Source organism: Pithys albifrons, chromosome Z (assembly GCF_047495875.1).
Source record: "Pithys albifrons albifrons isolate INPA30051 chromosome Z, PitAlb_v1, whole genome shotgun sequence".
In the NCBI taxonomy this organism is placed as follows: domain Eukaryota; kingdom Metazoa; phylum Chordata; class Aves; order Passeriformes; family Thamnophilidae; genus Pithys; species Pithys albifrons.
In genome coordinates, this window is record NC_092497.1 from 77,851,313 (window position 1) to 77,877,646 (window position 26,334).

Sequence of the window (26,334 nt, forward strand, 5' to 3'; positions counted from 1 at the left end):
ACACTGCTGAAATCACAGAATAATTTGGGATGGAAGAACCATAGAGAGATCTTGTTTCAACCCCATTGTCATCAGCAAGGACATCTTTCACTAGACCAGGTAGTCAGAGCTCCATTCAACCTGACACTGAACACTTCCAGGGAAGACACATCCACAACTTTCCTAGGTGTACTGTATCAGTGTCTCACCACCCTCACAGTAAAGAATTTCTTTCTAATAACCAATATCAACCTACCCCTTGACTCTATCACTATGTGCTCTTGTAAAGTATCCCTTTCCAGCTCTACTGAAAGAGAACAGCCTGTCTCTCCTAGGAGAGATAATCCAGTCCTAGGATCATCTTTGTGAGCCTTCCTCAGACTTTTGTGTGTGTGGCTCGGCTTCGCGAACGAAGATTTGGGAAGGGCTGTCCCCATGTAGGTGTGCCCTTCCAGCCTGCGCAGTGGATTTTAGGTGAGGCTCAGCGTGCGCAGAACTGATTCACACCCTTTTTGTGCTGGGGCTCCAGAGTTGGCCTTAGTGCTCAGGGGTCCTCTCCTCTCCTCTCCTCTCCTCTCCTCTCCTCTCCTCTCCTCTCCTCTCCTCTCCTCTCCTCTCCTCTCCTCTCCTCTCCTCTCCTCTCCTCTCCTCTCCTCTCCTCTCCTCTCCTCTCCTCTCCTCTCCTCTCCTCTCCTCTCCTCTCCTCTCCTCTCCTCTCCTCTCCTCTCCTCTCCTCTCCTCTCCTCTCCTCTCCTCTCCTCAAATTGTTTAATAACATTTATGAGGAGAACATTCTGAAGGAGCTTCATTGTTTAAAATTAAACCTTTGAAAAACAAGGTAACCTCTGCCGTATTATCATAGATACTTCTTATGGTTGTGCTGAAATTTTAGTCCATGGGTACTGTGGTCATCAGAAAATCTGGATGAAACATGGTGTAAAATAAGGCAGCATTTTGTACCCCAGATATTGAACACTTTCCAATTTAGACATAAACAAGCAAGGACAGACAGTTGGCTGAATACCAAATAAGTGTTTTCATAAATAAATCACTTTACAAATTTTGCTGGTATCCACTGAATAATTTATGTGACAAATACAAGATGGTCAGCTACAGTGCTCCTTGAATGCAAAGAACATACCCATTTAACTGAAATTTTTAAATGAAAAATTAGCAATTTTCACTGACTTTTATTTTCTTTTATATTCAACTATTGTTACTCAATTAGGTTTATGAAAGAGCAGTCAGAGGGCTTCGCAGAGCTGTTAGACCTGTCATCGTTTGAGCACAACTTAAATTTTCCTTTTGTACTCTTTCCCTAATGGCCTGTACCTCTCTTTTGTTCCTGCTCAGCTCCAGTGTTAAGTTCTGAAAAGGGCTTATCTGTTTGGTGTACTAGAATCATCATGTGACTTGTCCTTAGCTCAGCAATTCTTCTACTTTCACATCACTGGCAAAGTTTCAGGTTCATAGTACTTTGACTTGATACACAGCCATGTATTCACACCAAAAATTTAGTTGGTACATTGTTTTTTTCACCCATGGAATTAGAAAAAAACACCATAAAACCTCAGAATATTGAATTCTACAGGTAGGAACTATACCTGGCTATTACAGCAGAATTATAAAAGTGATTCCAATGAACTTGAAGAAGAACTCAAAACACTGGATTTGTTTTTGCCAACTATCTGGCTGTGTAGGATGTATTTTCCCTACTCAAAAACGTCAATGACAAAATCTTTAGGTTAAGCAAACCAGTTAAATTTGAAAATATTTAAATTTGAAATGATAAGGAGGATAAATCCAGGGCTTGCCAATGTGTCTAGTGACTTCTTGTCCTGGGTTTAGTAGGCCTAGATGTAGGCAGGCTGACTCGAGCTGGGTCAAGCCACCAGACAGCTGACCAATGGTATTCCAAACCATATTCTGACATCATCTCAGTATAAATACAGTAGAGTAGGAAGATTTTTTTCTTTGATCATGGCCGTGGTAGTGGCAGGATGCTGCTGCCATTCTGCGCAGTTAGGCCTGGAACATATGACTGAGGAGGAAAGAGTTATTGAATGTCGTTTGATTGAAATAAATACATTTCTTTTAATTAATATTATTTAAAATATCATTCAAGAGTAGTTGTTTTCACTATAACAAGTACATTGTGACTTTGTAGAACATATCATCACTATGATAAAGAAGAGTATGCTATGTTTAGGTTAGGCAACAGATATAAAAATTGAAGAGAACATTCATCCAGCCTGACTTTCAAAAGAGCTAATTATTTCTGGGTTTATGGTCAGGAGCATTCATTGTGCTGTAATGTTTTTGCTATAAGAATATCCTATCTTTATATAAGAGCTGTAAGGGAAAAGAAATTAACATGATATTAAGTACATTCTTATAAGAACAGGGAATCAGATTTTTCCTGTATTTTTCAGATATGTAAGGAAGCAGTAGCAAGCTGTCACACCTACCTAGAGCTTCTTTCTTTTTAGAATTTTATTTTCAGTTATAATAAGGGTAAAGAAACATGAGACAATGATGAACAGGTATAATCAATAACACAGGAAAGGTTGCTATATGAACTCAGAAACTGCATGATGTGTTTGCTAAGATGTTTGTCTTTAGGGTATTCTTTAGAAGTGTTTAGAAGTATTCTTTAGCAGTTATCTCTGCTGTATATCTTCTAATAATAGTTTTCTTTTTAGCATCGATTCTGTGTAATATATCCAAGTGCAGACTTTTTCTGACTGAAAACTCAATGCGGTTCAAGCTGTCATCTGTAAATATTTTAATTTTTAATAGTCAGGCTTTTGAAATACTGTGACTTTTCCATTGGTTCTGGACTTCCTATCAAACACTCTACTCATGAATGGCTCTTTTCAGACAAATAATCTCATTAACATTCCCAAGACTTAACCAAGACATTAATCTTAAAAAAATCATGCAGCTTTGACAGGTGCACATTCGTCCAGCTTCAACTTTCATATGTAGAAGCAATGTTAACAATTCTATTCTGAAGTCTTCAGTTGAATTAATATTATTCCTGGAGACACTTTTGTGTTCATGCTTACACAACCTGTGTTGTGTAAAATAAACAAGGTGGCTCTGTTGCCAAAGTTAATTTCCTACACTGTGAGTCCTTCTTGTGACTCTTCTTTGGATTTAGCAATTTTTCAACTCTCTTCTTGAACTGTTTCTGCTTCTGAAATATTTTTTTCTGAAATTCTACTGCTGGTCAGTGTATTTATCAGTACAGATTTCTATTACTGACTTGATCAGGTTCAACAACATGGTTTAACTGGACCCGTATCTTATGTAGGGTAGGTTATGTTGTATTAGATGACTGGCCTAAAACTGAAGGATAGCAGGTTTAGATTAAATATCAGGAAGAAATTCTTTACTGTGAGAGTAGTGAGGCACTGGAACAGGTTCCCCAGAGAGGTTGTGGATTCCCCATCTCTGGAGATGTTCAAGACCAGGCTGGATGGGGCTCTCACTAAGCTCGTCTAGTGAAAGATGTCCCTGCTCATGGCAGCCATTTGGAACCAGATGATTTTTAAGATCCATTCCTTCCAAACCATTCCATGATTCTGTGATTCTGTAACTTGTTTACTAAATTATGTGGGTTGTTCTCTTTGCTACAAATGTTTCCACAACATCCTAATTTCTTTAAGACCTTTCTGATCATTAGTCCTGTAACACTCCTTTGTAATACACTTATTCTATGACAATTCCCAGTTTTCAAGACATCTTTAGGCTTTATAGATTACCTAGATTTCAGTCAAATTATTATCATTATTATTGCTCAGTCTTCGTGTTAGGAAATAAAGTCAGAAATTCCTGACTGAAGTTTACATTCACTGCATCTACTATCTTTAAGTGCCAAGTTAAGGTCAACATGAATGATTGAGTCAAGGCTCGATAATTTCTGTTGAGGAAAGTCCCTTACAAAAGCTTCCTCAAGAATACAAAGAAAGTTAAATCATGCTAAATGATTAACTTTGCTGTCAGATTTTCAAAAGTAAAAGTGTATGAACAATTACCATTTGAAGATGTTTCTAGGGAGATTTCAAAAGGAATGGCCTAGTACTATTTATTTTTTTACAAAATTTTAACCAATTAGATGGATAGAAATGCAAACAGACTTTTAAATAAATGTGTAAACAATTCCAAATTTGATAAAGTGGTTAAAGACAAGTGCAAGTAAATTATACACATCTTTTTGGTTGAAAAGCCGTGTGTATCTAGGAATGTAAAGTGGAGATTGCACTAATAACACAGGAAGTAATATTTTGAAAGGAGACACTCAAGAGAGGTCTAGTGATTTGGTTTGAAAACCAATTCAATATAACTTGGAAGAGCAATATGGATGCTGAGGCTACCATTGGCTAGAGTAGCACTTAAACAGCAAAACGTCAAGTACAAGTAGGAAAGAATAATTGCCATTGAGAAAAGGTTTATTGCAGACTGTTCTGCAAATTGCAAACTAAATGCTGAACTGCGTCCTGCACAATGGCAGATCATGTGTCCCTCCTACCCCAAGACTCCTTACTACTTCCCTGCCTTTGGCTGATATAGCTACACTTGACTATATATGGCTACAACAAGATTTAAACAATACATGCAACTTAAAATGCTCCTAATTTTACAAGTGCTGATCATGTAGAAAGAATTGAGAGTGGAAGACCAAGTATTCCCTGTAATCCAGCAGGAATGTTAAATCTCATAATGGACAACCCAAGAAATTTAATCTCTTCTGTTATCTGAGGGAAGATTGCATAATCTGATCATGATCTCTGAGTACCTAATGAGGGAGATTTCTGATAGCAGACTGCTTTTAATCTTGCAGTCAGAGGTGTGATAAGATACAACAACCAATAGCTAAAGCTGGAAAAAATTCAGTTGTAAATAAGAGAGTCTTTTGATGGCCATAACTAACTATTAGAAACAGCTATTTAGGGATGTTTAGGAGTCTTTTACTCTCAAACTGAAAGGCTTATTAAGCACTTGCAATCTCATGGAACTATTAGTGTTATTAAATATACAAATGAAGTAACAGCCTTCTAAAGCTTAATGAAATTAGAGGTCTCTAATGGGTTTTTAATTTAAGCTCTATTTTTTCACTTCATATCACAATATGCTGCTCATTATTAGTCTAACAGTGAAGCAAGGAAGATACTGATCCCACAAACTCTTCAGATTACCTTTTATCTTGTTTCTAGTAGTAACAAATATTGATTTTCAAAACTTTCCTTAGTGATTTGAATTTTAGATATCTGTCTTTGTCCTTCAGTCAATTTCATGCTTATATTAAAATTTTCATCCTTCTCTTTAACAAAACAACTCTGTTGGGGTGCTCCTGTCAGCCAGGAGGATGCTGGAGAAAACTGAAGGGAATGGAAGTAGTGCTGACTCTTCAGTAGGAAGGTGTCTGCTGCTTTGTCTCACCTCAGAAGAATTGTGCCTTTTCCCTCCGTCAACAAAGGTTAACAAAGGTATAACTTAATTTTCTTATTTTTAAAGACCTAACCACTTCAAAACTGCTACAATTTTAATAAACTAAATCCTGTATAATTTCAGTTTCTCCTCATAATTTCTCAATAATCTTTCTTTCTAAATGGATATAACAAATAACCATTTTGGAACAAACTGAACAAATAAATGAGACATAAAAGCAGCAAAAGTTACATTTTAGTTAACCAGAGCATTCTTTAGCTTTGCATGTTCACTTTTTAATGTGGTTTAGTTTTTATACTCTTCAAAATAAGATCTTAGTGAATAATGGGTAACAACATTCAGGTCACCATAAAAGAAAATGACAAAATGACTTCATAAAAATGCCAACAAATGCAAGCTAAAAGCATTTTCAATTTATCTGCCAAGTTTCTAAGCAATCATCCAAAATAGCTTTGTGATTTTATTTCCAAAGCTATTATCTGAACCTCAATAAGTATCTGTCAATAACTATCAGCTATTATGCTGACCTTTTTCTGTCTGAGGCAAAATCAGAACAGGTCTGTTGAAAGCTATACCTGGCTGTCAGTATAGCAGATCCTGTTTATTCTTTACTCAACTCCAAAGTCAGTGTTGTTGTCACTGCCTTCATGGCAGTCCTGAAACACTTTAATACTGATATGCTCAACTGTTTAATTGCTTTTGAGTTCTACCTTTGAAGAAAATTATCTATGAAAATATGCATGACAATAAAGGCAAGCATATTTTTTTTCAGAAAGAATTCCTTATTTTACGGTGAAAAAATTTGATCTTAGATAAACTTTGTATGTCCATAACTTCATATGTTTTATAAGCAGGTATATAATGAGTCATATTCGGTTATGTCACTCATACCCTACTGTCATGTTTTATTATGCAATACATAAAGGTTCACAAAACTTGTTCTACTTTCATGAACTGGGAAATAAGATTGTTGCTGTTTAAAGAGGCTGAATTTCTCAGGAGGAAAAAATGTTAATTTCAAAGAAGTACGTACTAGTTTGATCACAAAATAAGCACCAATTAATTATAGTGAAATTTCATTAATCTTCACTCAGGTTTGCACTTTCTCTTGCACTTTCTGAAGTAAGTTATTTCTTCTTAAATTATAATGAAATTCAAATAAAAATAACAAACCAAAACCAAAAACCAACAAACAAAAACAACTACCGAATTTCATTTCAAAATCTAAACTGGTTTGATTTGCAATTAAGATGTAAATAGCAATCCTGATCCTTATACATTTATCTTTGCTGATTAACCTATAGTCAGGCTGTAGGAAGATACACAAGGTAGGGATGGGTCACACGACAGTGACATCTTCATACTGCCGAGACTATGACACCTCAGAATTAAGATTTGTGTTCTCTTTATTTCCACTTGTTCATTTCTTACTTTCTCATGCACTTATATCTGTGTCCATTATGCTACATTCAGTCACAATGCAGGTCCTTGGAACTTTTAGCTGGTTTTTACTACCAGCAACAGGTGCAACAGCACACTAAGTTTTAAAGCATCTTCAGCCTTTCTGCAAAATCTTCTCTTCTTAGGTCTCTTTTTTTCCATCTAGTTGGGAGTAAGAGTATTGCCCATGGTTTTCTTGCACTATCTTCTGACCTTTGTGCCTTACCAAAACTATTTACCAGGACCTGACTTGCCCGAGGTTATACATGCAAAGTACAAGCAAGTATGTGTGAAAAGGGCAAGATTTTAGGAGCACTCCTGTTGAGGTTTGGGTACTGGCATGAAGAACATAATTGATTAGAAATACTCTTAATCTGTAATCACAGAGGTGTATTATAATAGCACCTGGGCAATTTTGTATCATAATCCACAAAAAACGCGGTAAGGAGGATGTGGGCAACTACAGGCCTGTCAGCCTGACCTTGGTGCCTGTCAAGGTTATGGAGCAGTTCATCCTGAGTGCAATCACACAGCACCTACAGGATGGACAAGGGATTAGACCCAGCCAGCATGGGTTTAGGAGGGGCAGGTCCTGTCTGACCAACCTGATCGCTTTTTATGATCAGGTGACCCACCTGGTGGAGGAGGGGAAGGCTGTGGGTGTGTCTATCTGGACTTCAGCAAGGCTTTGACACTGTCTCCCATAACATGCTCCTGGAAAAGCTGGAAGCCCATGGCTTGGATAGGGATACTCTCTGCTCAGTTACGAGCTGTCTGGATGGCCAGGCCCAGAGAGTGCTGGTGAACGGAGCTGCATCCAGCTGGCGGCCGGTCACCAGTGGTGTTCCCCAGGGGTCTGTGTTGGGTCCAGTCCTGTTTAACATCTTTATTGATGATTTAGATGAGGGATTGAGTCCATCATCAGCAAATTTGCTGATGACACCAAGTTGGGAGGGAGTGTCGACCTGCTGGAAGGCAGGAGGGCTCTGCAGAGGGATCTGGATAGACTTGAGAGATGGGCTGATTCCAATGGGATGAAGTTCAACAAGGCCAAGTGCAGGGTCCTGCACTTTGGCCACAACAACCCCCTGCAGCGCTACAGGCTGGGCACAGAGTGGCTGGAGAGCAGCCAGGCAGAAAGGGACCTTGGGGTACTAATTGACAGGAAGCTCAACATGAGCCAACAGTGTGCCCAGGTGGCCAAGAAGGCCAATGGGATCCTGTCCTGGATCAAAAATAGCGTGGCCAGCAGGACCAGGGAAGTGATCCTTTCCCTGTACTCTGCATTGGTGAGGCCACACCTTGAGTACTGTGTTCAGTTCTGGGCCCCTCAGTTCAGAAAGGATATTGAGGGGCTGGAACGAGTCCAGAGAAGAGCAACAAGGCTGGTGAAGGGACTGGAGCACAAGTCCTATGGGGAGAGGCTGAGGGAGCTGGGGTTGTTTAGCCTGGAGAAGAGGAGGCTCAGAGGTGACCTCATCACTGTCTAGAACTACCTGAAGGGAAATTCTAGCCAGGTGGGGGCTGGTCTCTTCTCCCAGGCACTCAGCAATAGGACAAGGGGGCACGGGCTTAAGCTCTGCCAGGGGAAATTTAAGTTGGAGATCAGAAAAAAATTTTTTACAGAGAGAGTGCTCAGGCATTGGAATGGGCTGCCCAGAGAGGGGGTGGATTCACCATCCCTGGAGATTTTTAAACACAGATTGGACGTGGCGCTGGGTGCCATGATCTGGTAAATGGACCAGAGTTGGACCAAGGGTTGGACTTGATGATCTTGGAGGTCTTTTCCAACCCAATCGATTCTATGATTCTATGATTCTATAAGTTAGATGAAGGCCTGAGAGACAATAAAATCTAGCCAGACAGTCCAAAAGTTAAATAGCCTCTGCTATTTAAAATTGCTCTTTCCAATGTATTTCAATATTTTATTCTGTGTAATGCTATATAAAGCATTGGATGACAGCATGTTAATAATTTCTTAGGTGGGCTACTAAAATCTGTGCATGATTATGCCAGAAAAAGTAAAAGCAAATATGGTTATCTATTATATTTGAATTGTTCCCAGTGCACCCATAGGCCTATGCTTTTTTTGATATAAAATAAAAAACATTATGCATGAAACTCCATACATTAATTTGTATATTTATGGATTCAAACTGAATAATTGCACAATCAGTAGGCAAAACAAAGTGAACACTTCTCTCTCCCACATGGTAGTAGAGGCACTCATGCTGAACTTCCATACAATCCTTCTTTTTTGAACAGTTGTGTTTGATTTATGTTCGTGTACCCAACCGGATATTTTGAAGGGGCCATAGTCCTTATGTAGACACTACATCCAGTGATGTTGAAGGAAGGTGGGCCTAAAATGACATCGAATTTGCTGTTTTCATTTTAAGATTTAACATCTCTTCTGTAACCAAAGTCAGAATAATATACTCAGGTTTGTGAGGCTAAAGATGAATCTTGCCCACTAATCTCATTACTGATTCTAAAATTTTACTTACTATTCATGCCCATTCCTTCCACATGTAAGTATCTCTGTAGCTAGTACATGCTGAGATAGGACACTGGTCATCACCTTTCATTTGAGACATACAGTAGATCACATTATTATTCATGTATTCAAATCATGGCCTAGGATTTCTGGTATCTTCCATGTTTCACAATGAGGTTCTTAGTGGAGAGCTTTTCATGTTATACTTTTATCTCCCTGCTATCAGAGCTCATTTTACTTTGGAAATTACAGATTCTTTTGCTAGAAGAGGGATAATAGACCACTTTGGTAATCACGAATGAGAGTTGTGCAGCTGACACAGAGAAGTGAAGTATTTGTATTAGTTCACTGCCTTTTCAATCTATGTTTCATTTTTCCAATATGGTATATTAAGGTTTTTCAGATGCATTTTGCATGTCTAGTTAAAATGGAAAAGAAGTTTTAAGTGGTCCTTTAGATTTCATCAGTTCACAAAAGGAGCCACATGACACAGGTTTAAGGTTTCTGATCAGTCATCCTGAGAAGAAACTTTCTACTTCACAATTGATTATATCAATTGTTGATCTCTCAAAATTCAAAACAAGACAGTAAAATGTATTTCTGTCCTTTTTTCTTCTGACTTTGATTAATCTGATGAAAGATCAATAGATAGATCTCATTTTGGGATGTTGAATATTATGACTTTTTAAAAATTAAATACAAATAATAACACTTTTGCAGACAGTCATTAGACATAAAATTATAGCGCTATAGTAGTGAACATTGCAGCTGTCATTGACTGAATTTCACTCAAAGGATATAAAATTATTTAGGAAAGCATTTACATTAAAAATAATTCCTAATCTTTTGCAAATGCAACAGATCTTTGATAGATAAATCAAGCTTAAGTAATTTGGCTTCTTTTGTTGCAGCAAATCTGTTAGTGAAACAAAGGATCTGTACCACATGCTGCACTCAAGTAGCAACAACCTTCAGATATTTTGCTAACAGTTAAGCCACTGTTTTTCCAGTACAGTAGATTCTTTCATGGTTACTAAGCCGTGCTATATATCTTTTTGCATTCTCTTCTTCTCAGATAACCAACAGAAGGAACAGATCTTTGGAAAGGCACAAAGAATCAATAAACATTATCAAAAGACTCATGCTTGTCCTTCTTCTATAAATAAGGAAAACTGACAGAAAAGCATAGAGCACAAGCAAAAAGCTGTCATTTTAGTAAGTGGTATTCCACAACTTTGCTGTGTTTACGACACATCTATGCAATGAAATGCTTACTGTTTGAAAAATGAGACTACTGCCTTATACTGTAAATTTTGGTATTCCTTTTGAACTCTAAATTTTGTCACCCAGGGAAGAGTTGAATTTGAAGTCTAGCAAGGTGCAGACTGTTTCCTCCTATCTGAAATGCAATGGTTAAGTTAAGCCATTAAGATTTAGGGGTAAGTCATACAGGGTTCATATAGAAGGGGGAAATAATTCTTCGTTGGTGGTTGAACTAATTCCCCTTGCCCCTTCAGTACTAAACAATCTTTCATCAGAAAAAAATAAACCTTAGTAATATCTAACACAAACCAACACGAACATGATGGAACAACTTGATTTCCCAATGTTTTAGCCAGATGATCAAGGCAATCATAATACCTTCAGGAGCAAATCTTCAGGCTCATATTGATCAGCTAAGTAAATATATAACGGGAGAGGCCTCTGTAAAGAGAGGCAAACTTGCTCCTAGTTAAGGAAGCAAAAATTCAGATTGTGTACATTATAATCATTGAACAAAACTTGGTGATTTGGGGCATTGCTTGTATTTAAAACTATTGTGTCAGAAGTTATAATTTTAGGGAGAAGAAAAAGGACATGTGAAGAAGACTTTTAAATGGCAAATTAAAATTAAACCAATATAAACCCAAATACATTTATGAAAACCAGAAGGAATGAACAATTTTTCTTGCAGACATGTGTTTTACTCTTTCTTTCTTTTGTTCCTGCTATTATTTGCTTGATAACTGAAACATTTCCTAAAATTTTTGCATTGTTAAGAATGCACTGTCTTCTACGTAGATATCTTGATACACAAGTATTTGCTTAGGTTAAAGCCTTTTTCTTAATTGCAGCCTCCATCCACTAATTACCTACTTTCAGAGCCATTTTAGGGAGTCTTGAGTGCTGATGCATTGCCAAAGTGAAACAGAAAATTGCCTTTCTTCCCTCCTCATTCTATTTAAATTTTTTCTAGATGTTGACTTGCAAAGTTCTCTGAGGAAAAAAAAATCTGCTCATCATTTTGATGCTGGACAATATATAGCAGTTCTAGTGTTCTTCACTAGGATTTTCTTTAAGGACTGCTTGGCCTGTTAACTGAAGTAATTCCTTCAGATAACCCATATACTCCACATATATTCTGTGGTGCCTCAATAGTCGTAATGCAAAAGTGTTTGTCATACATACTGCTTAAAAGAACCAGCAATAAATGTTAGCTTCATAGATGTACTTTAGCTTCCTCCTTTCTGCAAAATCCATATATGCAACCTGTCAGTACTTAATGGTTCACTTTTAAAAATGACACACGGGACTTTATAGTAAAATTTAGGTGAGGCATTTACCTCAAACTGGCAATTTTTCCTTTCTGTATTTTGTAAGAATAAAAACTTCCCACTATCTACTTTTCTTGAACTGCATAAATGTTTGTGTAATGCAGCTGACTGCTGTGAAAGAGGGACACAATATTATGACATCTTGACCTGATGCTACGTCTAGTTATGTTCTTTGTGCCTAAGAAATGCTAAGTGCAGCTTTTGATGCTTTTCCTCTCATTTTTGTCTTGCACTTGTTTACTAATTAACCGAAACCTATTGGAAAAAAAATAATCTCCAAAGAAAAGGCAGCATGTGTTTTCTTTGTAAATGAGCCACTTTCTCTCAGACCTTCATGATGGAGTGTATGATAAAAAGAACTTAAGTGCTAAAAGACTTCATGCTCCTTATCTCCTATAAATCCCCGTTTTATTTTCCTGGGATGCTCTGTAGCATTCTGTTATCTTGCCAAAGTCAACATTTATTCATTGTAATGATGGACAAGCTCCTGATGTTGTCTTTGGATAGGCATGTTTTCTTATCAGTGAAAGCAGTAGCTGTGTGCTGAAGAGTCCTACACATTTAAAGAGTGATGTAGTGTGGATGCTAATGACCAAAATGGACTTTAAATTACAAATGGGGTAAAAAAACCCCAGAGTCCATTTCACTATTTTAATGTGTTTTGGGTTTTGTGTTGTAGTTTTATATTTTTTGGGGGGTTTTTTGTTTGTATGTTTGGTTTTTTGTCTGTGTTGGGGAGAGGGTGGTTTTCTCCCTAGGATAACCTACATATTTATTTACCAACTTGAGGCCTAAAAGGGGAGAAAAGACCAAACACATTCTTCTTTACATGAGGCAATCACATCTCTTATGCTCTTAAAATTAAGGAACTATTTTATGTTTTCAGCAATGTGCTCTCTCTGGCCCAGTGACAGATGTTACTAGCTGTATAATTGTATAAGGCAAATTTTCTTAGAGAAATGAAATCTTTCTTCCCCGGCAAATTTTCATGTGGACCTACAGTTGCTTACTTTTTGCCTCTGTATTAATTAGTGGAGAGATTTGCCTGCTATGAAAGTAATGACAATCTCTTCTGAAATTTCCATCCATGCTCAAAGAAAAGCATCAATATCCCCATGGTAATCGGTTCATTCTGTATCTCTTGGACTGCTATCAGATAAGTCTATATAAATTAGTATCTTCTCAGCTGTCCCTACCACATTCCTTCCCTTCAAGACTGACAGTCCTTTCTTTCCCTACCTCCTCTGTCTATGCATAGTAATAACATATATCGTAGGTGTCACCTTGAAGTTTGCTTTAATGAGGTTTCTCTAAATTTTACTGACTGTAACTCCACTTAATATCATATGTGAACCAAACATATCTTCAACTGTAACATGTCATCACAACAATATATTTTTCTTCAGATTTATGTGGTGGTTACATAATGTGTAGACAGTATTAACACATCTTTTTGTAACAAATGCAAAATCACAAGCTTATCCTCGGGTTTTTAGAATACTAGGTATTCCTGTACCTATTCTTATTTCATCATCATCATGGCCAGGCTTCGCGAACGAAGATTTGAGAAGGTCACTACCCATGCTTGCTGCAAGCGTGCTGGTGGCTAAAAAGGCCGATATGGGATAGGCAGGTCCGGTCACAAAAGGCACAGCAGAACGTCTCTTTAGGTGATATTGGTGAGGGACGGTTCTTTCTGTGTTGTCTTTTCTCCTCAAGACTGACTCTCCGTGCATTCTCAAAGGAAGCAGCAGCGTCGTGAACGGTGTGTCTCCATGAATCCTGATTGGAGGCCAGAGTGGACCACTGGTGGCAGTCAATATGGCCAAGGCTGAGGTGTTGTTTTAGGCAGTCCTTGTATCTCTTCTTCGGGGCTCCTCTCTTGCGGCAGCCAGTGGTGAGTTCACCATAGAGCACAATCTTTGGGAGGCAGTGGGTGATCCTCCATCCTGGAGATGTGCCCTGTCCAGTGCAGCTGCGTTCTCATCAGCATGGCCTCGATATTGCTGACCCCTGCCTATTCAAGAACAGACACATTGGTCACGTAATCAGTCCAGTGGATGTTTAGGATTGAACGGAGGCAGCGCTGATGGAAGCGTTCCAGAAACCGCAGGTGGTGGCGGTAGATGACCCAGGATTCAGACCCATATAAAAGAGTAGACAGTACAATGGCTCTGTAGACACTGATCTTTGTACTTTTCCTCAGGTGTTTACTGGACCAGACTCTTTTATGGAGTTTTCCGAAGGCTCTGTATGCCCTTGCTAGCCTGTTGTCTATCTTACCATCAGAGGAAATGATACTTCCCAGATAGGTGAACTGCTGGACTGACTTAAGCTCTGAATTGCCTATGGTGATGTGAGGATGATGGAAGACTTCTTGAGGTGCAGGTTGGTAGAGAACTTCCGTCTTCCTCAGGCTGACTTCCAGCCCAAAAAGGTCAGCAGCCTCTGCAAAGCAGGATTCTTATTTATACAGCAGTATACTAACATCAAGAGATTCAGCTACTTAAGAGATTGTCAGACACTTGCTAGAACACAATTTTTTCACACCTTTTTCATTTTTTAAAGTAAAATAATACCTGTATGAAGATTATAAATATGTATCAATCTTGTTTGCAAAAACATGTTATACTGAGGTATCAGATTTCAAGTGTCAAAGCTGGGCTAAAGGCAAATTTGAAATACCACAGTTACAAAACATTACTGGAGAAGAATATCCTTAGACATCATATACAGAGGATTTTACTGTTTTCCTCTCTGTCCTCCTTATCTTTTCAAAGAGAGAGCTAGTGAGTAATTCTTAAAGATGTGTTTTGAAGGGGATTAATTAGTTTTTGAGGACTGCATGTCTGGTGTTGTCATTAATCTTGTTTCTAGAGTTACAGATTTTTTTTCCATATCATTAATTCTTTCTCCATTTTCCTTTGCAGAATAACACTCAGATACAAAGAGAAGGTAGAACAACTAATTGTTTTTCTCAGCAAATTTTATGCATATTCTATATGGAATGTATCTTTCAAAAAGAAAACTTTTGGGACTATTTTCCAAGTGCATTAGGTATATTAGGTTTATTAGGTATATTAGGTACATCACTGTAATGAAAGTATTGTTTCTCTCTCTAGAAGGGGAGATACATAAAAATATGACCTGAAGCTTACTGAATAAGTCACTTAAATATTTTCTAAACTTGTGTGTTATCACTGCTTATGAAAAAAACCCCTCACAGTTCACTTTGAATATGTAGATATTCTGGTGTTTTATCAAATTGGTAATGTCCAAAAGACACTTTAAATATAAGATAAATAGAAGAGACTTGAAATATTTGATCCCATAAACTTCTCATACCTTTTCTAAGGATGATTAAAATAACAATTCTAATCCTCATTAATTCATACCATATCAAATTACGTACCTGTAAAAATAGATGCTTAGGCTATAAAGAATTACGTAGTAGAGTAATGTCAATTTTCTCTCATGAAGTGATGCTTGGCTTGTTAAAATTTATCATACTCCACACTATTAATGCTATATCTGGAATTAGTGTATCTTAAAAATTAAAATCAACAGAAATATCTTGTTTTGTAGATGCTAAAATCAATTTCTGTAAGCAAATACTTGGCCTAATGTAGCTCTCTGTCAAAGTGTTTTAGTCATGGATGTAGGATTATTTCAGTGCTTTTAGAAGATAAACAATTAGTGCATATGCCTGAACTTTCTATATAAAGATATATTGTCAAAGTCGTTTATTGAGCTAGGATGGGTTAGGGTTCAGTGTAAAATCTATGAGTATTTTTGCTGATGATGTAGTTAGTGACATTGCTAGCATTGGAATATCTCCAGTCAAACTGGTTGGAGTTATGTGCCAACACAACAGCATAAATAAATAAAACCCCCACAGCTATATCACCTATAGTAATTTTTTAATGTGTGGCATACACCCACTTCCTTTTGTTCTCCTTTTCCTAACTTCCATATTAATGGATATAGAAATTGCAAGCACTTTTTCTGTGTAGCCCTTTAGTGTTGAAAATTCCAGCCTCGTGCACTTGCATTAATGACAGCATATAAATGAAATCTGGTTATCCAAATTTTTGGTTAATAAACTGTGCGAGTGTGTGTGTTTGGTTGTGTATGTCCCACAACTAGAAAATGTAACCAAATCAGTTCCAGTTGTGGAATGTAATTGGGTATTAAAAAAGCATGCTTTCAAAACTATTAGGCAGAGTAAACACTGCAATTTGAAAATGACAGCTATTTAACCTAAGATAATTTATGCATACAAAGATCCGGGCTAACTGCAAAGGAACAATGAGACTCGAGGGTATAATTTTTTCTAACCATCCTGTGTCTTTCTTCAACATATTCAGGTCACAAAGTACAGTAAATTAGATGACGTATTTTCATTGCCGAAAGTAAAACTGAATATTCTATGCATTTCAATTGTCCCATGTCAAAAACTTGTAGGGGAAATAAAAATTGCATATTGTATAGTAATAAAAATTAATTGCAATCTTCTACTTTATTATTTCATTGGTCCATCTTGCATGGACAACAAATCTGACAGAATATATCACTACATGCAAAGTGTTATTTTGATATTTACTACTTTCTTGCTCATCAGTGTCTGTACATATTACATCAATGATATTTCTTTCATAGATAATGAATCAAACATTTTATTTTCACAGAGAAAAACAGAAAATGGTACCAAACTGTGACCTGTTGATTGGCAAATGAAACCGTTTCTTTTTTACCACATATCAATGTGTCTATTTGCAAGGTGTTACTGAAGCACCATCTGGGTCTACAAACAATACCAAGAGAAGGCAGTGGATGCAGAAAGAAATATAGAGGATATTGTAGAATAGACTAGAACCTGAGAGACTTATTAATGTGGAGTGGATTCTGAAGATACTTCGGGAAAGTTGCGGTGAAGTGTAAACCACTCTTTTAAGTATGAGGCTAAAAAGACATGGTGGAATGATTTTCTCTGCTTTTTCTGTTGGATTTTTCTTTACACTTGACTCCAAAACCTACTTTAGCAGGGCACCTAAGCACATGCTTAAGGATTAAACTTGTGATGTTTAGACACTGCACTGAAGTGACACTTTGAGCATTTATGAAAGAGAGAACAAAATTGTGTATTATGATATTACAAAGAGCTTCCTAAACAAAAGTGAAGAGAATGTGAAAAGGCTCATTAGGCAACAACCTTTTGGTGAGTCTGGCTGTGCTTCTTGTATTCACATGTCTAGTGTGAATGGAAAAATTTAAGAGGAAAGAAACCTGATCAATATGCTATATACCCAGTTTCCATAATTTTAATGTACTGAGCTCCAGTTATTTTTAAATCAACACTGAAATCAGAAAAGAGAAAAAAACTCCAACAAAATATAAGAAATATTATTCAGTTAAGGAAAATAAAGGCTTTAGTTTTAGTGACCATGAAAACAGTCTACTTTGGTTCATTTCAGTAGTAATCACACAGAATTAACAGTCTTGCAAATAGACCATAGATTGGACAGGCAAGGAGATTGAATTATTATTATTATTCCAAGTACAATTCCTGGGGCTCCATTTTGGTATTTAAGATTATTGGTAGGATATGAGCAAAGAATTTTTTCCTGTGTATTATAAATCCTCAGTCTTTACCTTGTCCCCTTCCCCACTCTTGACATCTTACAAGAAAGCTGTCTAATGTAGCATAGCATAATAGAGATGTGAACTTGGTTAGAATGTGTATTTCAATTACACTCTTCTTGCTGACGTTTACAATTAAAAGCAATGACTATCTTCTGTGAAGAATCAGTTTGATGGATTGGGATTTCAGGGAAGTAACACAATAGCAAATGAACATGTAAAATATAAATCTCAGTAAGTAAAATGATAACTTTTACTTCTAGATTTCTGATTGTTATGATGTATATACACATAAAGTCTTGTATTAACAAGGAAGGATTTGTTTTTAAAAACACATTTTATGCACACAGCTGTGAATTTCATTACATGTTCCTTTTCTTGGTTTATTATAAATCATCAGGAAAATGAGGGTGCTTCAGGATAAGGTAGACAATTGTAATTAATAGCCTAGAGACTGTTGTGTTGAAGTAGTTCAGAGTCTCTAGAAGCCTAGATGGGAAGAGCATACAGAGCTGGGTTGAGGAAAAAAGTGTGTCGTACTTGTGGGATTCCAAAAGGGACCCTTGCTTGGCATCCCATAGAGGGGACAAAATTCAGGCTCAGAATTGATTTACTTTTCATATAAGTGAAACAGCAACATATTTTCCCCCCAGAATTACAGCAGAACCTCTAAATGGAGAAGACTAATATCCTGCTTGGTTTAGGATTTCTTTTTGTCCACAATTAATACTGGATATGTAAGGAGAAGTATTTGAAGTTCAATACTTCTTAGTCTGCTTCACATTTATATATATGTTCCTATGAAAAATAATTACAATCTTTGCTGTCTAGACAATATAGTTCTTATTCAATATAGTGTTTTATGATATCCCATGATAGATAACAAAACAGGCAGAATCCTGCAAGAAGACACCATTCTGGGAGACTCCTCATGGAAAAATAAATGACTGCGTGCAAGTGAAAGGAAAGGAGGTTTTTCCTGAGGAGTAGGAGGAGCATTCATAGTGATTTCTCTGGACATGGAAACATTAACACTGTAAGAACAGAAGACAAAAGTTGAGAAAAGGAGCCATTTTGTGAAGATACTATGGAGAGGGAAGGGGCTTTTTAATGGGTTATTTTGTTCCCACTCCATATAATTTTTTGTTTTAATGAAATACATGTGTAAAAGTTGGAAGCACTTTTATGCTCTTTAGATATCTGTATTGAAAGAAGTAGGACACTTTCACAGAACAGCTCTGCCTTCTCTGTGGTCCTTTGACACAATCTTCACCTACACTGAATTCCATTAATAAAAGTGCAATTTTTAATTTAGCTACTAAGTGAAAGCCACATCTGTTATAAAATGGCCAGTAACAGAAATAAATTTCCCAAAAGACAATAAGCCTACAAATTAAAAGCCCCAGCTTCCATCTGTCTCTCAACAACAGAATAGCTGAACATGAAATAAGATCCCAAGGTAGGATAGTTTCCCGTGTCTCACACACACATTAAAAAAAACAAAACAAAACAAAAAACTAAAAAAAGACAACAAAAAACCAACACCAAAATAATCTCCCTGTTTTGGTTTGAATATTTGGCAAAATGCCAGCTATTCAACCAAAGCAGTGAAGGTCTGTCCTCCCCTCGCCAAGGGAAAAGGACAAGGAAAAAACCCCAACAATAAAACTTTAAACAGGTTTATATATTTATACAGAAAAGGAAAAATTAAAAGCAAACTACAATATAACACATATTTACACGTTAGATTTAACAAATAATTCCTTCACTTCCCCACCTAAGAGAAAACTGAACCCCACCGAACACAAATTTCACTATTCTGGCTACAAAATCACCTCTGGAACCCTTCCTGAGAAACTAGGCAAGGAAAAGGGAGAGAATGACAATAAAATGTTTACTTGTCCAAACTGAAACAAAATGCAATGTGGCGGTGGGGCGCAGCAAGGCCCAGCACAGCACAACAGCGGGATTATGTCCTGTATCTGTCTCGGCCATGGTGGAAAACTGAGCTAGGCACCTCCCTACACTGTATTTTTACTGAGATGACATCAGAATATGGTATGGAATACCATTGGCCAGTAGAAGTCAGCTGTCAGCTGGCCTGACCCAGTTTAAGTCAGCTGATAATTGGAGGCCTGCTCTAAAAATCAAAGCCTAAATTTAGGCCTAGCTAAACTCATAACACTCCAGTCCTTATTTCATACCATATTACATCACTTATATCTCAAATCTATTTATTTCTTGAGCTTAAACAGTCTTTGTTCTTTTCAGAGCTGTCTTCTACTCTTCCAGCTTGTAGGTTTTTAGTCTATGGGGGTGGGGTGGATACTTCAGGCAGGAAAAGCAGTCAATGAGCCTCTCCCCATGCTTCCGATTGTCTTCTTCCATTGGTCTAGCCATCCCCACAGGGCATTCTCTATCATCTACAAGTCAGTGTAGAGATAAAGCCTTGGCCACTGAATCCACATAGTGCAATAGACTCAGTTGTTGCTTTCTCCTCCTGGCTGGAGGCAGGACAGCCTCATTGTTGTTCCTGGCTTCAGCTACGTGGAAAACCTTTTTACCAGCTTTCTTCCATTTTAATATTTGTACCCAGGCTTCAAGTGTAGAAGTAGATTCACCATCCCACCTCCTCATGTCTTCCCCCTGGTCACACAGGAAGGACCACAGTTAACCACGTGACTCACACTTGGGGTTTGCCCTCCACTGGGGTGGGGCAGGAGAAAAAGACTGGTGTTTTGGGTTGTACTCATATTCTCTGGGTCTTGACACAGAAAAGGTGTCTGAACTCAGAAAGACAGTCAGAAGAAGGGTTAGCACAAGCATCCATCAGGAAAACATTGTTTATGTTATGATTTCTCAATGTACTCAAAACATATGGATAGTTTATAAAACAACTCCCAGGAAACATGCCAAGCTCCTGGGACACTTGCCAAGGTCCTGAGTCGAAACCAGGCAGAAACACCACTTTATTTGTGTTCTGTTGAGCTGGCAAAATGCCACCCAACACAGAGTGAGACTACCCCCTACTGAGAAAAGCAAGGAAAAACCCCTCCAAAACTTAAAATAGGTTTATATATTTACAGAGAAACCCCTCCAAAACTTAAAACAGGTTTATATATTTACAGAGAGAAGGGGAAATTTAAAGGTTAAACTACAACATAAAACATATATATGAAGAAATAATAATTCTCCGTTCCCCATCAACACAAATCACAAACCACTCCAGACCCACAAAGCACCTTAAAAGACACCTCCCAGAAAAGCTCAGACGCTGGAGGGACAGACCCAAGTAGAGAGAAAACTAAGAATAAACATTTTACTTCCCTAAGATAACAGCAGCAAGCGGTGGTGCTGGGGCCTAGCTAGGAGAGCAGCAGCAGAGTCCTGTCTCCACTCCAGGCACAATCAGGACAACGAAAAGTTCCTCCTCCCTGTTCTTTTTATACTTGAGATGACACCAGAATTTGGTATGGATTACCATTGGCCAGTAGAAGTCAGCTGTCAGGTGGCCTGACCCAGTTTGAGTCAGATGGTAATTTAAGGCCTGCTCTAAAAACTAAAGCCTAAATTTAGACCTACAACTACTTAAATCCAGGACAACCCCAAAACCAAAAAGCCTTTCAAATAATTTATCAAATCTGAGTTTCACACATTGATTGTTGTTGTTTTTGACACTTAATTAATGCAACATTATACATGACTTGAAATACATCAACTAAATGAAATTACTTGATAACTAGAATTCTGAGTTTCTACAAACATGTATCACTTCGGAGCTCTGATTCAATATACCATTCACTATCCATCTAGTATATTTTCTTCTGAAGTGGAAATGGCCTGGCGAGATGAATGATGATTCTTGTCAAGCTTCTGCCTTGGTCAGTACAATCACTGGCAAAACTATAGAAATAATTTATTGTGCAGAGTCCTAAACCTTTGTTCCCTGTTTCCAAGACTGTGCTAAACAGGAAGATCATATCTTTGGTGTGCGCACCGTCCCTGTAAATCCTCTGTTGTTTCCTACACAAATGGTACAGTTTCAACAAACCAGGTGAATACTGGGAAGGGAAAGCTTCCCTTTGGCTTGCCTTATAGCATGATATTTCTCTTGGTGATGAAAGATATGGCCTTGAATGTCCTTGGGTAAGGAAGAATACTGAATGCCAGACTTTTGCCTTGGACTCGGTTCTCTAGATTCTGTGTTTGGCCTTTACTTCATCTCTGCTTTAAAATAAAAGAACTGCATGAAAGTTTAATAAATAAATAACTACAGAAGACTGATCCAAAGGATGGATCTTCAGTGTATCTGGAAAGTACGGCAAAAAAGACTTTTAGTTTTGACTTGAAGCTGTGCTGGAGGTGTAAGCTGATCTAGTCTGTAACTGGTGTCCTCAGAAGCACAAAAATAGAAGTGGATTTTTATGTGAAATATAGCGATGTATTATATTATTGTACTAAATTCTTGAATAGACATAAAATGTTGTCACATCCAAGGTTATGTAAATGCAAGGACGATTTTGGGGGTGGTTTGGATTTAAATGCAAGTACTTCAGTTTTGCCCAAGGCCAGCTTTATGTATTTCAGTCACGTAATGGGTTTTACCATAAAGTTCCATGAACAAACCTTTATTTGCTCTAAATTCAGAAAGCTCTACTGATATCAATTCTCCATTTTCAGGCAACAGAAAAATCTCAGAATTCTGTATTGGTTTTGATACTTGAGTTTTGAGAGCATGAATCAGTGTTTCTGAGGTACAACCACTGTATAATTGAAACAAATATTTTGCATAATCCCTATAGGTCTATATCATAGAATTTGCTTCTGATAACTTCACCATTTTACCTTATACTTTTCTGAAGAGTACTCATATAAAAGGCAGTTTAACTAGATACTTGAACTATTTTTTGGTTAGAAAACTGTTAATAGTTAATAGGGCAGAAACACGAGGCATTATTTTATCAATGTTTTCTGAACTATTTTTAGACTATTCAATTTCAAACTGGGCCATAGGTGATTTCTCAAAAAAAGGATATTTTTTATAGGCTAGCATTTAAGAGTACATTCTCTTCTTCTGGAATAGAATTGGATTATTGCAATTATGTTCAAATTCTGCAACTCCCTCAGATTACTGCTATTTTACTGCTACTTCTGCAACTTCCTCAAGGTGGCAAGGTCTGCATACCATCCATATATTCTGTTGTATTCATGAAATCCACAGCTAACCCTTCAAAGTGTGGCTACTGCCAGCACTGCTATTTTTCTTACCTTTTGCAAGCCACTACATCTCAGAATTTTGTACAGATTCAAGCTAGAGTCTACTATTTCTTCATGTCAGGAATGTGATGATGATATTTAAAAAGAAGAAGGGAGGTTAAGAAGGTGATGAGCTCTGATACCTTATTAAATGGCCTTAGAGTTAGATGATTTGAAGGCTTTCTAGAGATTTTCAAATTTCTCAGTGAATTATTGTCCATACACCTGTGCAATGAGCTCAGTAACAGAATTTTCACAATCCTAAAAACATTGTTAAAAAGGAGACGTTTGACTAAAAGGTAATATAATTGCCAATTTCTTTAGTGTGCATTCTTAATGAATTTTATCAGAAAACTGATTCACATAGAACATGCACATTTAGCTGTACCTATATTTAATAAACCACAATTGCCACATTAGCCTTGGTTTCCTACTTCTTGGAAGTGCTTTTCTTCTAAAGTGTATTGTGAAGTAAGATAATACTCTAAGTATTATATACAGATAAAAAGTCACTTTTTAATTGCTCATGTTCCCCAAACTATGATGCATGTACAAAAAAAGATGGCTAATGCAATACAAAATACACTTAATCTGTTGTTAAAGAGGTGACCTGTGCAGGGAACTGCACCTTGGCACCTCTGCATCTGTCACACAGGCAGCAATACATGCAAACTCTCTCTATATAGCTGAAATATGAAGGTTGTTTGTCTAGATATATTGACTACAGAGACTATGTGAAAGTCTAAGACTATTCATTCCATTATTTTAATCATCTCAAATTTATGAGTTGATTGTTTTTTGCAGACTGGAATACTGTTTTGTCTGTTTCAAGTAGCAGGTGACAGGAACTGAAGTGAAAGTAGTAATACATAGATACTAATGAGAATTGAAACAGAAGTTACTGAAAAATACTGAGTCACTAAAATCCAAATTCCATTTTTTCCCCTGGGAAATGATGAATAAATATCTTACCTACATTTTGTTTTTTCAAAGATTCAGAATTCTCACAAAATTTTTAATCTTTTCACAAAATTGTTTCTCCATGAGCATAATTAAAAACAAACTAAAACAATTTTGCAGAAGTACTTGATAACTGAGCCAAGGCTAATATTGTTAAAATTGTCTAGATGTAGCTATTCTGAGTTATTATGAAACATTTGAAGTGAAGTGAGAGGATTTCTTATTCTTTATTATGTTGCTCCTGTGGCAGGCTGTTTAAAATTTTAATGTATATTTCTTTATTTTTTATAGGCCTTAGGTATAATATGTGGTCATAGTATCAGTGAAATGTCAAAGTCTATGTCAAAGAATCACAAACTGTCTGAATTTGGAAGAGACCTCTGGATCTCTTTTATCCATCTAGAATCCATTGTTCAGGACCATGCCCAGATGACTTTGAAAGATTTCTGAGAATCTCCAAAACAGAGAATCCACCTCTGGTCAACCTGTGCCAGTGCTTGCTCACGGTCACATTAAAAAAAAATTGTTTCCTGATGTTCAGGAGGAAAATCCTGTGTTTTAGCTTATGCCTGTCAGTGGGCATAGAAAAAAAGCCTCAATAAGCTTTCACTCTAAATAAAAGACCACAATTGACCCATGAGTACACAGAAACAGGGACACATAGAAACAATATTTAGATTTCTATAGGCATAATACCCCAAAGGGTTCTGATAACTGAACAGAAATAGAATAAAGAAGCTGGTTTACATGAAAAGGAGAAGAAAGAACTCTAAATTTGTCAGGCATGATGCACAGGGTGTCACTGCAGGCTGTGTGAACTATGAGCAAAAAATTACATGTGAGAATATGCTTTTTAAACAAAAGATTGTGAAGGACCATGGATCTATCAAAGATGTAGCACATTTTACTGAAAGCCAGTCTTTAAACTGTAAATGTCCCTCTGAACTCTACCAAAAGACTGGTTACTTAAGATCATGGAAGAGAAAAAATATAACAAACCAACCTCCTTCCCCGTCAAAAAAACCCCACACAACAAACAGCTGAAAAGAGACAAGGACTTGATTACAACTGGCTATCTAAGTTAGGTCCTTTCATTCAACACTTACAAAAGTGTTCAGAAGTTACCAAGTTTAAAAAAAAATAATACACTTCAGGACTTGCTTTTTTTATGAATCAGCAGTGTTTTGACATAGTTTGCAGTAGCTCTTGAACTGCATGTGATAAATAAAAGTCCATGAGAAATCCAAGTTATTTGCAAGTCATTAAACAGAAGCTATTTATATTTACTGCAAGTAATTATCGTGTCCTTCCTTGTGGAATGACATTAACACCAGGAATTGCCTGCCAGACAGTTTTCAGGCCTTCGGACCCTGAAGGGATGGAAAAATCTGGAATATCTTCAAATAGTGGCCTTCTATAAAGCAAAACAATAAGGATGCTGCTATCCATGTGCATACCACATATACAACAAGTCAAAAAGAAAAGAATCCATGATTGTGGTACAAGAAAAAACCTCACAGGAAACATTCTTGTACCTGCTTTTCTGGGAGGACTGAAAAAAAACTACAGTGGAAGGTAATTGCCTATTCTATTTGCTATATTGTATAAGGACTTAAAACATGCAATTGTCTGTCTCAAAACACTGTCAAGGCCACAGAAGGAGTTTACTGTGAAATAAACCAACACAGCAGGAACCCGAGATAACCTAAACAGGAATGCACTAATTCCAGGCCTAGGAAAGTTGAGGTTTGGCTAGCACACCCTGGTTCATGTATCTGGACAAAAATTCCCTCTGTGGCAAACTGTAGAAAAGCAAACAATTGTTTACACACATATCACCTGAAGTTATGGGAACAGCATGTACATCTCTTGGATACATGGAACTTGGACTGTGTAAAGGTGGTATGTATTGAAAAGACCAAGGTGAATGGTATCCAATAGACACTGCTCTATCCACAGGGCAGTGGCTATCTTCTCCTTAATCTCTCTCTCTGTGTCTCTCTCCCTCACCTCTTTCCTATTTCTTTCTATCTCTCTACCTTACATCAACTGTTAAATAAAATCCATGTTATGGTGTTTTACATGTGGTCTCATTTGCACCTTGATTTGGGTAAAGGCATCTCTCAATAATAGGATTATAACACTGATGTTTTATCAACAGCTGATGCTGACCTGCAATGTAGTGGTTATATATATTCATATTTTACAGTGAAGTATAGGTGTTAATGCATGAAGGATATGGTTTGTTTCCATTCATCCTCTGTATAATTAGCCTCCAAATAATGGATCACCAGTCTAGAGGGTAGCAGAGCCAGAATTTAATCTATGTACTCTGTGGGCAAATTATGGAACGGTATTTGTGAAGTATGAACTTCAGGTTAGGAATATGTTCTTCAGGAGAACCCCAAGCAGCTTTAACTGTTAGAAGCTATTGTCCCAGGGGACTGACTATGAAGATGTGAATATACAGATGCAGACAAGGCTGAGTAAAAAACTCTCTGTGTTGAAGGCTTT